This window comes from Dendrobates tinctorius, unplaced genomic scaffold, assembly GCF_039654945.1.
Source record: "Dendrobates tinctorius isolate UK_male_01 unplaced genomic scaffold, ASM3965494v1 ptg000564l, whole genome shotgun sequence".
NCBI lineage: Eukaryota > Metazoa > Chordata > Amphibia > Anura > Dendrobatidae > Dendrobates > Dendrobates tinctorius.
In genome coordinates this window covers 350,001-352,500 of record NW_027362222.1, presented here as the reverse complement: position 1 = coordinate 352,500, position 2,500 = coordinate 350,001, and positions in this window count along the sequence as shown.

Here is a 2,500-nt window from a genome sequence, read left to right as displayed (position 1 = left end):
TCAGAAAGTACCGTTGGGACTTAGAAAAATTTTCAAGATTTTTGGACTTAGAGCGATTTTTGGATTTTTGTGCAAATATCGAATTTTCCCTTCTCCCACCGCTCTGGGGCGTCAATATGAAGTGGGGACCCGAGGGAGAGTGCCTCCCATGAGGGTAGAATGTGTGACTTTTGGGGGGAAAGTCGAATTATGGAGCAAAAACCATTTTTGGGGACTTAGAAAAAATTCCGAGATGTGTCAGACTTCCAGGAAGGGGGCGCCTCGGGAGGTGTACCTAGGAGGCTTCCAGGGGCCTGGGTACACTTTTCAGAAAGTACCGTTGGGACTTAGAAAAATTTTCAAGATTTTTGGACTTAGAGCGATTTTTGGATTTTTGTGCAAAAATCGAATTTTCCCTTCTCCCACCGCTCTGGGGCGTCAATATGAAGTGGGGACCCGAGGGAGAGTGCCTCCCATGAGGGTAGAATGTGTGACTTTTGGGGGGAAAGTCGAATTATGGAGCAAAAACCATTTTTGGGGACTTAGAAAAAATTCCGAGATGTGTCAGACTTCCAGGAAGGGGGCGCCTCGGGAGGTGTACCTAGGAGGCTTCCAGGGGCCTGGGTACACTTTTCAGAAAGTACCGTTGGGACTTAGAAAAATTTTCAAGATTTTTGGACTTAGAGCGATTTTTGGATTTTTGTGCAAAAATCGAATTTTCCCTTCTCCCACCGCTCTGGGGCGTCAATATGAAGTGGGGACCCGAGGGAGAGTGCCTCCCATGAGGGTAGAATGTGTGACTTTTGGGGGGAAAGTCGAATTATGGAGCAAAAACCATTTTTTGGGACTTAGAAAAATTTCGAGATGTGACAGACTTCCAGGAAGGGGGCGCCTCGGGAGGTGTACCTAGGAGGCTTCCAGGGGCCTGGGTACACTTTTCAGAAAGTACCGTTGGGACTTAGAAAAATTTTCAGGATTTTTGGACTTAGAGCGATTTTTGGATTTTTGATCAAAAATCGAATTTCCCCTTCTCCCACCGCTCTGGGGCGTCAATATGATGTGGGGACCCGAGGGAGAGTGCCTCCCATGAGGGTAGAATGTGTGGCTTTTGGGGGGAAAGTCGAATTATGGAGCAAAAACCAGTTTTTGGGACTTAGAAAAATTTCGAGATGTGTCAGACTTCCAGGAAGGGGGGAGTCTCAGGAGGTGTACCTAGGAGGCTTCCAGGGGCCTGGGTACACTTTTCAGAAAGTACCGTTGGGACTTAGAAAAATTTTCAGGATTTTTGGACTTAGAGCGATTTTTGGATTTTTGTGCAAAAATCAGATTTCCCCTTCTCCCACCGCTCTGGGGCGTCAATATGATGTGGGGACCCGAGGGAGAGTGCCTCCCATGAGGGTAGAATGTGTGGTTTTTTGGGGGAAAGTCGAATTATGGAAGAAATTGAGTTTTGAGGACAAAAAAGTGTTTTGAGGACAAAAAAGTTTCTTGAGGACAAAAAAGTTTCTCGAGGACAAAAAAGTGTTTTGAGGACAAAAAAGTTTCTTGAGGACAAAAAAGTGTTTTGCGAACAAAAAATGGAATTTTGTGATTTTGTGTAAAAATAAGTAAATTCCCCTACTTCCACCACAGGGGGGCTTCAGTATGTTGTAGGGCCCCCAGGGAGGGTCCCCCAACTGGGTTTAAAGTTTGTGGATCCTGGGCAGAAAGTTGAATTTTGGATGAAAAACCGAATTTTGGGACTTAGAAAAATTTCGAGCTGAGCAGTGACAGACTTCCAGGCAGGGGAGCCTCTCTGGAGGTGTACCGAAAACAGTTCCAGGAGCTGAGGTCATTTTCGAACATTTTTTGTTCGCTCAAATTTTTTTTGTTTTTGAGCTCTAAAAAGCTGTTATTATCAATTGGCTCAAAAATTTCAAGTGTCATGAGCTAGTACATGTTGGAGGAATACGTTTTAGGCAAAAAATTGCAAAAAAAAAAATCCAAGTGAAAAAGAACCGGAATGGGGAATTTCTGACTGCTGTAGCAGCCGCACAGTTCCAGGAGGTCGGATACATTTCCGACTTTGTCCCGCTCATTGAAGTACATTGTCCCGCAATGCAAATACATAGTAATGCGCACCTGCGGGAGAATATAGGAGAGAGTGGGCTCTCTCTACCCCGATGTATGGCGGTTGTTCCTATGGTTCTCTGGCTCGGGTAGGCGACTTAGAAGGTGGTCCCTCTTGTCGTGGAAGTTGCAAAATACGGCCGAGACTGAACTTCCACGGCTCCAGGAGGGACTTTTGCTGGTCGTGCGTCCCAAGTGAGAGAGGCGATCCTGGGGTACCTGAGCCTGACCAGACCCTCCCTCGGTGGTCCCTGGTCTTCTGAAGGGTGATGGCATTCAGGGGGGCAAATCTGGAGTCCGTGGCCGAGTTTGGGCTCTAGAAGGCGGACGCCCCTTCTGACCATGTCCCCTCAGAGCCGGCTGGATGGTTCATGGTCCGCGGCTTTGTCTGGCGGTCTGTGCCCAAGCCGGA